Raw genomic sequence first — 13,598 nt, 5'->3', positions numbered from 1 at the left:
TCCTGCTGGGAAATTCAGGGCCACCCACTGCTTATCTTGATGAACCAATCCTCAATTGCAGAACAGTAGTGGATTGAAACACTCATAAATTAGCTTTTGCTTAAGCTGATTTTCTCATTGATTGTAATGGAAAGCCAGTTAACAAGAGAAGGCTGGTGAATTTGTAGCACAGCATGAGTCAGAGGAAAAGTTCATAAAGCATTACTTTTTTCTCGGCTTCAGCATATATAATCTATGTCCTATGTGAATCACCCAGTCACCAAAGGAGATATCTGATACCCTTACAACTCTTGCTGTATGTTTGAGGTCATGCTGCTAAATTATATTGAAATTTTCTTCATAGTATTCTGAATAACTAAAGTCCTCCTTCAGAGTTGCTCCCTATTGTTATCTATGTATTTTTTTCTTTAATTTTAAATATATTTTTAAATATATTAAAGTTTTTATCTTAATTTTATGTATCAAAACAAAAGTCAAAAGCATTGTTAAACTACTCGCCATGAAGGCCTCTAGTGTTCTTAATGTGGCGCCTCTTTATAACAAACTGATGAAGCACAGCCAGGGTAATAACAGCTCCTGCAGCTCATGCAGTTTGCGCTTGTATCATTGTGACCGCACAGCTGCAGAGCTCAACATAAATTTGAGTGATGAATGAACAAAAGTTCTTCTTTGGTTTATAAGATGCTGAATACATTTTCCAGATCAAATATTCTAAATAAAGCCCATAGTCAGCAGCAAAATGTTTTTGTCTAGCAAGCTGTTGTCGCCTGGGAGATGTCTACGTAACAGAGGACACAGGGAAGAATGTAGCACCTTGTAATTAACCCCCACAGTGTATTATACAGGAAATGAATACAGTTGATCTTTAAAAAAATGTGTACACCTAAGCTATGAGAGAAAACACTGCAGTGTTACCATAGAGCTTGTTGGGCAGTGTTTGGCCAGTAAAGCAGCATATTCAACTCAGCTATTGTGCAGTGCAGCTAGTCTGCTTGATGGGTGGTCTATTTCTGTTTTAGACTTGGAACTAGACTATCAGGCCAACACAAGAAGAAGAAGAAGAAATGTAATCAAACTTATATCTGCTGCAAGCACGCTGTGTCTCTACCTACTGAGAGTTGCCACATTGATGCAAACCCCTCCTACTTTCCTCCTACCTCATGTTGCTTTCATGTGTTCAGCTTTGTCCAAATAACTTGTTGTAAACCCTCTTACACTCTCACTTTAGCTTCACATTTTTAACAGAAGCCAATATTAGCATCCACCTGAAAATAAACCTCCCCTGCTGGTGGTTCCTCACAGATTTGAGCATTGCTCATTTAAACTCGCTACAGTGCTGCAGCTTATTTCAAGTTCAATGAAAACACATCTGATACATTTTCTTAAGCTTCAGCTACATGCAGAAACAGTGAACAAGGTCATTATAACAAGCCTTAACACTAAGGACATTTAATACTGTAGCTCACAGGAGGAAGTATGTTCCTGACCAAATTCTTTCATCAGTAATTTTTGCATGGAAGTAAATATATGCATGCAGGGGGAGGTAGCTAATGAGACAGCTACTGGAGTCTAATAAGTTGAATTCATTATCCAATCGAGGTCTCAAACTCAGCTGGGGAATATGAATTCTTGGAACAGCACCTGACATGATGCAAATCTATGATGGTCTTGTTTCCATGTGATGCAGTATAATTCAAACCAGCTCACTTGATGCTACATGTGCCTTCTGAACAGACTGAATACACATTATCTATTAAAAATGCTTTGTTCCTGTCTTTTAATTTTTTTTAATTTAAGCTTTTAGTATAATTATTAGTTGACTATAAAGTGATCATTGCTATGTTTGACAATCAACTAATAAACTATTGAGCACGAATGCAAGACTTTCCGTTTTAGTTTTTTTTTACTCTTTTCTGTTTGACAATACTGGAAACTGAATATCTTTCCAGAGCTCTTTTATCGCGTCACACCTTGTCTCTCAGGATTGTGAGTTTATCCACTAATCATTGGGGGCTCTCCTGGTATGAGGGCTGGACTCAAGAGGATATCCAAATGTTGTTGAGTCAACCCGCCTGTTAAATTTATGGTATGTTTTTAAATGACTTTGGGGTTGCTGGTCAGACTTAAAAAAGAGACATAGTCCCAGCCCTTTTCATTCAACTGATCAACTGATTTTTATTTTTTTTTTAATTTAGCGAGATTAATCAATTATATAAATACAACAAAGATTAGCTCTAACCCTACTTTTGAATTATATCGGTTGTCCCTTAGTAGCATCTCTGACATATTTGACAGAGATAGAGCATTTGCTGCTCTTCTGCCACTTCCAAAGCCTCAGAGAGCCTTCCAGGGTTTTTGCTGCACAGCAGCTCCCAACACGTTCTGTTTCATCAAGGTTCTAAACTGCCTGCAAGCAGCAGAGGCCTCATCTGTCTATGCATCGGGGCTTTAACACTCAGTCTTCTATGGTAGTGGGGCTGTGACACATGCAGAATAACTGAACTTGTTTCAGCTCTGAGGCTTGGGAGACGTATCCTGTGGACTTTTGGTGTCTGTGATGCAGACAGACACGACTGTATATTCCATACACAAGCTTGCATTGTTTGTTTGGATTTGTTTTAACACCCCGCTCTGGGCTCATTTGGTTTCTCTTGTAAATGTTCCCTGTCATCATCCGCTGACCCTGGATTTTAAAATAGTTTCTACCCACAGACAAATAGTCCCAAGGGAATTTCAAAAATGAGAGCGAAAATCACGACATGAGAGAGTAATGCATGACAAAACTGCTAAAACTGGTTTGATCGTCTTTGTTGTCTCTCTATAGCCTTCTTGAATATTTTTGATTTAAAAAGACCACCAGGGCAAAGAGGGAAGACTTCACTGAGAGCTGGCTTGGAAAAATTTTAATGCTTTGTGTGTGAATAAAGTACGTCCGGCAGTTTTTAATTTAACAAGCCAGGAAACATGAGGTGTTTTTTTTGGTCTGGCATATGGTTATCCATTTTGCATCACAAATATCCTTGCTATGGTCCTTGTAAATTTGAAATAGAATTTTATACAAAGAGGTCCTCAGGGACTAAATTAATTCCTGAGGCAGAGTGGTTAAGACAGATAGAACATGAGCATACTTTTTGTTCTTGCTCTATAATTTTCTTCTTCTTGCAGAGAGACTGCAAAAGAAATAATGAACGCTTGCTCTTTTGTCACATTATACATGTGCAAGACCTGAGATAAATGCAAGCCACAGGAGGAAAATCTCTTTAAACAATTCCAGCTTTCAATCATTACTGAACAGAGGCAGGAAATGAAGGACTAACGCCAACAGTGCAATAAACTTCAAGGACGTTTTGATCTTTGCCTTAAGGTTAGACTGTGATCGATATGTCAAACCTTTGGCACAGTCTGCCTTGCAATCCATTAGGAACAGCATTTCACAAAAATACCTTGCTCCTCTACATGTGTCATGTTGCCCATGTCAGTCCACAATACTTACAAATACAAGAGAACGCTCTCAATCCACTGTGACTTTCACAATTGTGTAGAACCCACAAGTGCAGCACAGACAATCCTCATAATCAAAAGTCTCTCTTCACATTCCAGACCAAACCCCATGTGACTTAGCCCAGAAATAGACATGATAGATGCACTTTAGATGTGGAGAACTCTCGAAGACCTCGAGGTCTCAGAGGTCACCAAGTTCACCAGTCATAGACAACAATGCAGCCAAAAATACCTCAGATGAGAACGGATAATACTCCACGTTGCTCTTCATCCAAATGCTAATGGTGTTTTGGCAGCCAGTTTATACAGCCAGTAAATACGAGGAACAGTTTGTGGGCTGTTCCAGCAATTATTACTGAAAGTGTTGCTTGACTGGCCATTGCAGTGGGATCGCACCTCAATAATGAGGCTGTACTGGTTTTGACCCACAGCGAGTGAACCCACCTTAGTTTGGCATGTCCTCTCTGAATAATAACTTCCTATTATGTCCTGAAATGCTCCCTGAATACCACTGAGTTCAACTCTAAGCTCTGGCTCTGCTAAAAGCGTCTGCACGGAACGGTTCTGAGCTGATTTGAGATCACGGAAACATTTTTTGAATATCAAAAATAAAAACAGCAGAGTTACCTGCTGTTTTTCACTGATAATATGTGGAAGAGATCATTGCACCTATTTAAATGATCAGTCATTGTAGGAGAGAGGGATTATAGTGAGCCATTACATTACACGGTGAATGAAAAATTACGGTTATCTGAACTCATAATGACTCATGGATTATAGTGAGGCTTTATAAGGCATATTATCCCTGTCAGTACGGTGAGCATATGCATGTCTGATGTTAAAGTATAGACAAATGTTAACACACACATACACACACACACACAGCTGACAGCCAGCTTTTTTAAAATTTTATTTGTGTCATTGGTTAAGCTCAGTTGGTAGTTGATTTAGGAGATAAAAGTCCAACCTCCCACTTACAGACGCACAGCTTTTATCCAAAGTTATGCCTTTCTGCTTTGTTCCAGTGACAGCCTCACTTTTATTCTGTTGTAACAATGAGCTCCACAACCAGTGAATAGAGAAAACAGAGGGAACATATTGTTTGAAAAGCGACAACAACAAACTCCAGAGATTCACACATGACTACTCAAAAAGAGAATCCAGTCAGTCTTTTTACTATGTTGGTGTCATTGTGCATTACCTTTGTAAACATCATCATCTATAAGACTGACTTAGCATTTTATCTTTTCGCTGTTTACATCCAGATTACATCCAGACAGCAAACATTTTTCCCTGAAGAGCTGTTCACAAATTTGAGTATAATAACAGAAGATGGATTTAAGAAAAGGTGTCATGCAAAAGTTTGGGCATCTCAAACGATTTGAGCTTAAACTTTAACTAGCTTCTTTGGGCCACAACTGTAATCACTAAGAAAGGTCAGATGATTCAAATTTAAAGCTTTACCAATACTCCAGAAATGCTGCAAAGAGATACACTAGTAAAGATTTTTTTTTTATTTATTTCTTCAGTTTATCATTAGATTAAGAAATGTATGAGGAACAATGTAGATCAAGCTAAAGTCAGAAAGGCTTTTTAAAGAACAACAGGTTAGATTGTTTCCATTGATCTCCATTTGACTGAGAATAATACTCAAGTGGTGGTGCACTGTTCTGCAGTGCAGCGGCACCAGTAAGTATGATGTACAATATTTTTGGGAGAATAATTAGAGGAAAAAATTGCCAAACAATGTCCAAACAAGCCATGTGCATTAAAAAAAAAACTGTGGACTGACAAAACAAAACAATTTTTATATATAATCCTGATATTTTGGTGCTTTTTATTCATCATTACCTATACAGTTCACTAAACATAAGGAAAGAAAATAGCAGATAACATTTTGTATGCCAACAAGGAAATCTGATAGCGCCGTTGTTTTGTCATTGTTGTTTTATAATTGTTTTATTAACTGGTCAGCAGCCGTTATACACTACAGTGTGTGTTTTAACAGTCTGAGCAAGTTCAACACGGCTAACGATGAGATTGTGCCTAAAAGAGGGAAAAGAAATTTACCAGCTGTCCAGGGTCAATCTGCACAGAGGGAAATTGTAAGTATTTGAGAACAAAACTGCCAGTCAAGTGTTTTCTGTCAGTTTGCTGTATGGTCTGAGCTCTCAAGCCATTTACTGTATGCGCTTCTACCGTAATAAGGTGCTTCAAGGGTTATTGAGTACTAGAGATCTTTAAAGATGTTGACCCTGAAAAAGAGAGGGGCAGAGTGGAACTGAATGAGTCGCTTTACGCCCTAAAATAATCTGCTAGAATAGACGGATGAAAAAGGAGCTCCTGCTGTGTCTGTTTTATTCTGACCAAAACATATCACAGACATTTCATTAAGACTGCCAGTAAGTCTATCAGTTTTTAAAAAAAGGAATAATATGTCTCCTTTAAACCACAAAATTCTAGAAGCTAACATCACACTGCCTCTACAACTGGATAACACGCCTGAAAAAACCCCAGAAAAACCTCAAAAGCTACGAGGGAAAGGCTCTCAAGTAATTTCAAAATATAAAGAACCGTCTATATGACTATAACCGACTATAGGACTTTTTAAAATCAAGTCCTCTTTTGCTTTCTGTGCTGGCTCAGTTGCAGAAATTTTGACCAAACTTTTGCATGCCACTTTATGCATTTACACTTTTTACCTTGACATGTTCCATATATCTGGTGATAAAAGCTTTTTCTGTAAGTTGCAAAGCTGAGGAAAAGTGGCAGAGGCTCTTCTGATCCTCTGGGTCTGTAATCAACAGCCAGTGTCTGACATTAAAGTTTAACCCTGTGCTCACTCCCAGCGCATCACAGCTGTCAGCCACTCACAGCTACTCCAACACTCTTACCCCTCTCAGTCAGTCAAACATATATATCTATACATATAGAATGATTTTGAATGATTGCAGTTGTGATTTTACACCGAGGCAAATGCAAATTAAAATCTAAGCTAACAACTGCAAGCTTTATGCACAGATAAAATCAAAACATGTATGAAGGCAAATATCTGCTTGTTTTATATTGTATTTAACAGAATCTTTTCACATCTCAGTGTCACATGTTTTATTTCTTCATATTTATCTGGTTTTTTTTTATTTCTTTCTGTTTAAACCACATTGTAGTAGTATCCCTCTCTCTGGTGCTTATCAAAAGCAGTTTGACAAGCTTAAGACAAAGGAGTTTTAAAGCAGATTCCCATTAGTTGTGAGAGAAAATGTGCTGTTATATGACTGCATACCCAGAGTCTGTAAAAACAGAGCCTCTCTTATCTTGCAGTTTATACTGCAAGTTGAAAGTGGCTGCATCTGGTGTGTTAAATCCCAATACATCTTGAGGAAGTAAATATGCAAGGCTTTGTTTACAACCTCAGAATCTAGATATTTAAATCTGAGCGCACTTGGCTGGATTTCTTGGACAAAACAACATTAAACTGCAGTAGTTAATTCTTCTGCCCCTCAGGTCTATTATAGATCATATAGTGATAAAATAATCATAGCCAAGAAGGATTAAAATTTTGACTTAGATGTTAAAGAAAAGCTATTCTGTTGACCTATTGTGGGATGAAGTGGAACAAGTCATCCTGAAGTTAAGCATTAAATCGATGCAACATCCAGGAGGCACGACTTAAGCACAGATCAGACCCTGCTTAGCAAAATGGGGAAAATTGATAAACATAAGGTGATTCGTGTCAGCATGTCAATCACATGACTAGGTCAAGCTTATTTCTTTTTGAAAAACCCCTTGTGGGAAAAGACTTTTCCTCCTTAGTTTTATCTCTAACAGAAAGGCTTGAGTGTTTTGTTTGTATATGGGAATGAGCAAGCACAGATATTAATTTGCGTAAGATTTTCTCCTAAAGCAAGTTTTCCCAAACCCCGATCTTCCCAAACATTTATTTGTCCTCCTGTGACGCATCTTTGACTTGACTCAACTGCTTCAGCTGGCTTAATGCTCAAAGGAGCAAAGGTCACTTTTCTACGCTTTTGTGTTGACCGGAGATACAGACACACAAATACAGAGAGCAAACACTGCATTTACATTCAAAAGGGCCACTGGGCAAACCTCCGTCTGAGCTGAAGCAGCTTGTCTGTCATTTGATTATTCTTTCGGCCTCTGTTTCAGTAGCTGTTCAAACGGAGGAAATGCCTCTCCGATAATGAACATCCCCTCCTCCGCAATAGAAAAAAGAAAACAATAAACAGCACAAGGGAAGACAGTTCAAAGCAATGCACCGGCATATAAATGAGAACAGTGAATGGAACACACCCTGATGTATCCATATAATGAAAAGCATTTCATGGGCCGTTTTATCAGAGAGGAAAAAGTGCAGCCATATTTTTGTTTTGGACTTTTTGTATTTGACAATGTTTGTTGAGAAGTAATACAGGACAGTGAAAGGGGCGATGTAAGCCGTACAATATGGAGTACGTAACTGATATCGGCACTGACAGTATAATGGGACTGCTGGCTTTCTTCTAGCTTCTAATGCTGTCATACAACAAGGGAAAGGGAATCATTATAGCTGATGACTAGAGATGATGTGTTGCTCTAAAGGCTTCAACTGGATTATAATCCTTTTACTGGAATCTGATATAAGCGGAAGCAATGAGAGCTTCATTAAAGAACCTTCTCTTGTCAGTCTTTCTGCCTTCCTCTCTCATATGTAAATACATAAAACTATAGACATCCAAATACACATGCGCACCCTTAAATTGTCACAGACACATCTATAAAAGAAGCACACATGTGCAGCACAACTTGCGTTCTGTCTTTTTTTTAACAAATGCACAAATAAGCATGCGGAAATTAAGTAACTTAGCACACATATAAAACACTGTGCACTCACACACTTTCACACACACAAAGGCAGGCCGAAGGCAAGGGAACCCGGTGTGAACCCTCCGGAGAAAGATGTCATGATGACAGAACAGATAAACCAAATGAATGCAGAGTTTTCGGCACAGCAGATTGGAAAACAAGACACTTCTGTGCTCACTGAGCGACTGCACGCTGCTGTTTATTTTTGGGCTGAAGAATGTAATTATTTGACTGCCACTGCTGCTGTTGACGTTATTAATCAGTTAAACTCTCTGTTGGAAACCATTCAATGTGATTTTTTTAGAAGGGTGGGTGGTGGATGACAAGATCCAGGGCTCTAGGAACATCAGATGAAAGCCTTTGTTCTTCTGTGCAAACAGAAGTAGATCTGAGCTGCACGTTCTTGGACTTTTACCTGCCTTTTTAATTGTGTCTGACTTGAAATATTAAGAAAACAGAGTGATACAGAGAACATACATGTCTATAAAAACACAAAACTGATTATCCTAAGGGCTTATCAAATCCACCCGAAGGAGGCGGTCTAAAGTTGGTTTGATCTGAAATGCGACAAGGTCTTCAGTCAGAATGTAATTAAGAGCCCCAATGAAAGAAAGTCCTTGTGCTCATCTGCCGGTAATATAATTAACAGCTTTGTTACATTATCAGTGAAATCAATATTCCTCAGCAGATCATACAAGGAAACAGTAACTTTCAAGTCAACTGCTGTCATTTGGCTTCTAAAACATTAAGTTTTGTTTAGTATTATTATTATTATCATTAACATTATGTTAAGCATTCAGACTATTCATTAGACACAACAAACAATGTTTTTAATGTCATATCGGGCACATTCTAGAAATAAAAAAATCATCACTACTTGCAGCTTCAATCATATGAAAGTTTAACTTTCATTTTTTTGTGTACAACTGTATGTTGTTCATGTGGCCTAATTCAGATGCCTTCAAAAGTAAAACAGACACATGTGGGGTTTGCAGCAGCACTTTGATAAGAAAAGAATTCTGCAAATGAACCAGAGGTCCAAACAAAAAAAATGAAATAAAAAAATGCTAAAAGCAAAGCAAGCATCTAAAGGGAAAGAGAGGAAGGCTAAATTGAATTTGGTTCTGACTGAAACCAAGCCATTGTTAGTTTGCTTGGTCATAGTTGAATGTTCATGTATACTTTTATTATCATCACATTCTCTGGGCTACAAAATTGTTATATGCCTACATCTGTATTTCAAAAATGTTCCATAACACAATAATATCTATTAATCCCTAAGTGAAATTTGTTTGCTTTAATCATACACATAGGCAGCTCTTAATTTTCAGTGCTAATTCAGAATATTTTGCTTGCATAAGCATCTGTTTTGGATTAAACAGTAAGTGGAAGTTAATACACTTGTTAATACTTTGGTTGTACATTGGTTGGTTGTTAAATGCTGCATACATGGGATGTTTCATACAGTGCACATTTTGGTAATGTTTATTATTTAATAAGCTACGTAGAGTTCTGGTTGTAATATTCCCAGTCCCTGTGAGAATGTTCAATCTACAGTAGACGTGTGTCTCACACGTAACTTACTCTGGTCCCTGTTATGTCTACTTGTACGAATGGTTTAGGTCTGCTCTGATGATAGCTGTACAAAGAAAAAGAGCTCCTCTCAAGAAAGCTGAAAGCTTTATTTTGGGAAATCTGGTTCATGATACAAGTCACCATCAGCAAGTTTATAATAACAACAGTTGTATTAATTTCAACTCTGCACTACTGACTTGTGTGTTTGAGATCCAGGCAACAAAAACTCATTCTGCCAAAAGAATTTTTTGCATCTGATGCCGCCAGCTATTCTGCAGTTTCAGCCCTGGCTAGATCATCTGTTCTGAATTTGAAATGCTTCTCACTTTAAATTTTCACCTTGAGGGCTTCTGCCAAGCAACCGGTCACGACGTCTCTCTCTGCTCCGCCACCTCTCTGTGTATGTGTTGTTCCATCTTTGTGCGTGCATATTTTTATTGGTGCGTATGTCCGGAGAAATGTGAATGTTTATAATCTATATGTAAATAAATGTGTGTATCACCAAGGGCACATTATGGCTCTCAGTTTATAGACTCCTCCTGGCCGAGAAACTCACATCACTGTGAGGCACAGAAAAGTGATGTGTGTTTACGAGACAAGGTGACACAGGAAATGGTCCTCAGCTAATAACTGATCGCCGAACCTGCTTGTCCTGAACCCACTTCATGTTCAGTCACTCAGATTGCAGGGACCGTGACTATGTGAAGACACCAAGCCCAGACTAAACATAAAATGAGCATAAACACCGCACCAACCTGCTGCTGTTTCAAACTGTTTCACTTGAGGGGTTTCTGTACGAACACATAGTACTGAAAGTAGACCAACACTTTCCTTTCACTAAAATAAATAGACTGGAGGTTTGTGCAGTATCTCTCCTTTTGTGTCAAAACACACAGTCCAGAATCACAGCCTAGCAATGCCCCCACCTATTTACACGGAGAACCCAATACTTTGCTTCCCTGTCCTCCTCTTGTTTTGAATCAAACTGATCCTCTACCCAGCAGATAATATTTAAAGAACTTCACAGCTCACCAACACACTTAAGTCTTTATCGTAGGCCTATGCTGTCAGCAGCCAGAGGCTAACCTTCGCATCTCCTCTTATCTTATTTGTGCTAAAAAAAATGGCTGCAGGAAGGCTGTGTGATAAAAAGTGAGCAAAGTGGGTCTTTGTGAGTTTCAAGGAGATTTATTCAGTCAAATACTTGAAGCTTGTACAACGGGAGAGTGCTCAGAGGTCTTTTTTGAAAACGTCAATTGCAAAACTGCTTCTTCTTTCTGGGTTACATTGATCTCAGTATCTGCAAGGGAACCACGTTGCTTTGTTTTTTCCAACTCTTTGTGTGATAAGGTTATATATTATTGAATAATTTCTCTGACTTGCAGTATTTAAAGGTGAATGTTCTCTAAAAGATCATGCATATCCATATGAACTCACCTACAGCCATACACACAGCACATAGACACAATTTCTATGCAGTCACCCTTAAGAGTGCACACTCTTAAACAATACTCGCCCCCGTGCAAAATCATAAAAGCTCACAACTGCTGCCCCTGGGCCAGTTTTCACACAGACACACAGGCGAGAGCAGGGTTTTCACAGAGGAACAGGCTTTTGTGTGAATGAACAAAGGGAATTTCCTTCCTCCTCTGCTCCTCTCTCCCCCTGAATCCTATCATACGCCACCGTGTGTCTCCCACACTCCTGTTTCTAAGTTACCGGCAGCGTCAGCTGCCAATCCCACTTAATTGCCTCCTGTGCAAAGTGACCGCTGATGAGCGGCAAAGAGAGCCGTGCTGTCCTCGCCTTTTCCTGCAGATCAGTCTCTACTATATTGCCAAGGGAGAAATTCTGCCTCGGAATCATTTTGCACACCTTTGGGAAATAAAACAGTCGTGCTGGCCTGAAGTGAAACTTCAGTAACAAATCTGGAGACCAGAGAAATATAACGAAAATGTTACAAAAGAGTTTGGGAGAGAAAATGTTCTTAATTTAGTCTGTGAGAAAAAATAATTGAAACCTTGGAAGAACAATAGAAGCTTATGAATATAAATTGTTTTGAATAGAGAAGACTTTTCAGAAATGAAAGTAAAGAACGGATTTGTGAGAATAACAGCACTGTTTGTTTTAATGATAAGCAGCTTTCCTCACTAACCTTGTTCGATCCTGGAGAAAAAGAAAAGATCTTCTGGTTCTCTCCCGCTCGCAGAATTTACCACCCTGTTGATCCTTGTTCCCTCTTCCTTTGTTGTGTCTTCCTCATAAACAGATCCTTCTCATCCTCAGGGCCGGGGCTGAAATTAACAGCTCATGAGGAAAGCCAGGCGGAAGAGAAAGAAAACACACCAGAGAAGAGAAGAAACACACTCTTCTCACCCCTTAGTCCTCCTTGGCAGTGTATCCCCATCCGTCAGAGCACAGCGACTGCAAGTGTGTGTGCGAGAGAGAGAGGGACTGAGAGATGAAATGATACTAAGTGGGCGAGTGAAAGAGGGAGTGAGAGAGGGAGGGGGAGAAAGCTTGAATGCAAGCACTGAAGGGTGATCCTCTGTACAGTATGAGCTCCTGTTTATCTCTCTGTCTGTCTCCTGTGCATGCATTCCTTCCCGACAGAAGCCACAGGGTCAGCTGTTTTTACAGTAACAAGTCTTGGTTCCCTCCTGAGGGAAAAGACTTCCTGTTAGTTCTCCACTCAACTCCTCTCATGGGTGAACTCGACCTGTGTTTGGTGCTTTTGTTATTCATCATCCCTGTTGCACACACAGTCTTGGTTAGTATTCATTATTATTAGCATCCCAGCTATTATAAATGTCATCTCCTCTGCCCTCACACAGTCTGTACAGAGCAATGCAGCTATTTCATTTTTACAAACACTGTACAAATACACACACAAGCAGCAGCAGTCATATTGATCAAAGTTGTGTTTATTGTACATAGAACACAAATGTGCAGGTGAAGTCCTTGTTAAATAAAACTCCTGTCACTTTATCTTTTTAGATGATCTACTCTATAACTCTGAACATAAACTGCTCCGGAAAAGGTTATGAGCTCAGCCAACGTTACCATGGTGATTTAAGCAGGTTAACAGAGGGAGAAACTGAAAACAATGACTTTGGGCCCAACATAACTCACTAATCCACTAATCTTGGTTCGAGGTACAACATTTTTAGCTCTCAACCAAGCAACAATATATTATCACCTAATATTTGAAGAGTGGTCTCATACACACAGCTTACTTATTCACTATAAACAGCTGCTTTTGAAAACAAGCATGATGTGAGTTGTTAGAATGATCCATATGGCACAGCTGTTGAATTTAAGACCAAACCACCGATGTGCAATTCTCTGTAGAACTGAGGAGTACATTAGAATGGCTGATTAGTTTCTCTCAGTTGTTTCTGTTTAATTGGAAATATTTTAAATTAAAAGCTTTTCATTATAACCTTTTATAAAGCTTACTCACGGGACGCATCTACGGTGTAGAATTAAAACTGACAGAAAAATCACTCCTCAGAGTTAATATTTTTCTTTGTCAAAAATGCTAACTGAAATATCTTTTAGTGGTTGGTTGAATAAACTGAGCAATCAGAATCCTTTATCAGAGGTCACAAAAAAACTCAAACAATGAAAACTATTATAAAAGCTGTTTGAATCCCTGC

The 13,598-nt window shown here is 38.9% G+C and overlaps 1 protein-coding gene across 2 annotated transcripts in view; it reads right to left on the bottom strand.

Moving 5' to 3' along the window:
* Window positions 1-12,513, bottom strand: part of shisal1b (shisa like 1b) — a 36,003-nt gene extending 23,490 nt beyond the window's left edge. The window contains exons 1-2 of one of the 2 annotated variants that reach the window (XM_072386223.1): window positions 12,316-12,513; window positions 12,095-12,233 (exon numbers count right to left, since the gene is read on the bottom strand). The gene's annotated coding sequence lies outside the window, so the exon portion shown is untranslated. Of the gene's footprint in view, window positions 1-12,094 lie in introns of both variants that reach the window. The other variant, XM_072386224.1, reaches the window with a different exon arrangement.
* Window positions 12,514-13,598: the final 1,085 nt, after the last annotated feature.

Source organism: Leuresthes tenuis, unplaced genomic scaffold (genome assembly GCF_036924035.1).
Source record: "Leuresthes tenuis unplaced genomic scaffold, fLeuTen1.0.hap1 SCAF_5, whole genome shotgun sequence".
Classification (NCBI taxonomy): Eukaryota; Metazoa; Chordata; class Actinopteri; order Atheriniformes; family Atherinopsidae; genus Leuresthes; species Leuresthes tenuis.
This window is presented reverse-complemented; position numbering and strand designations above follow the sequence as displayed.